Raw genomic sequence first — 1054 nt, 5'->3', positions numbered from 1 at the left:
TTATAAAGCATACCTCATCTCGAAAAATGTGGATCCTTGCCTAGTTAGTTGAATACTCACAGTTCATAATTGCTTGCACTACTTGCACAACCTTCATGCAGAATCATGGAAAGTAATGAGAGATACGAGTATCTTCTAAAAATCCTGCGTCATGCCAACGTATATCAAATTCACTTTTTAATTTTACTGATGCCCTTTGCTGTGAGAAATTTATCCTCAATGAAATCTTTTATAAATTTATTTGGCTGTGACCTCTCAGAAACCAAAATATCTATCAGTAATTGTTGCATGTATCAGGTACTATCTTCAGGTACACCTGCTTCTAGGTGACTATAATAATTTGCCCACTTTGGACGCTTTTATGGATTTTGGGGAAATTTGAAGAGCATACTAAGCGATGTGTAGTTTTACCGTGTATGATGTTGTGCGTAAGGGTATCAAGATTTGAAAATGACTTGACAAATACCTCGTTAAAATGCCTTGTGTGAGAGTTGACGGAATCAAATGGACAAACGCTGGTGTATTTAAAATAGTAAAAGCCACTGTCCAACTACCATCATGTAATGCGTCCATTGATCGTATGCAGAGCTCTGTGCGCTGTTTGATTCTCACACTGGCTTCCAATGAGTGTTAGCTGTGAAGCGATTCGCAATAGTGCTATAGTGATTTGTCAGCGTTAGATTCTGGTCTTTCAACGTGTGCTTGCGGTGATGAGGGCAGTGTCAATGAGGCTGATGCGAAACGGAGAGTAGAAGAGAAGAAATACACCATAGTGACCACGAATGCATATCGGCAGATACCATGCATATTAATACATAAGGCGTAGGAAATAGGCTGACCTCAGGAGCGCCTTAATACTACACAGAGCATTCATTGAGACAGACACCTTGTGTCACATAGGTTTCATTAGTAATCTTAGCCTTAGGAAGAGGTCAATGCACGACCCCACTTCCATGAAATAGAACTTGAACTGTGGCGTTATTACATTCTATTCTCACCCTCAGTGTGCTGATGCTGTGGAGGAAGGAAGAATTGTCAGCAATGAGGAGCAATG

Source organism: Echinococcus granulosus, assembly GCF_000524195.1.
Source record: "Echinococcus granulosus chromosome Unknown EG_S00397, whole genome shotgun sequence".
Lineage (NCBI taxonomy): Eukaryota > Metazoa > Platyhelminthes > Cestoda > Cyclophyllidea > Taeniidae > Echinococcus > Echinococcus granulosus.
Note: the sequence above shows the minus strand (reverse complement) of the source record.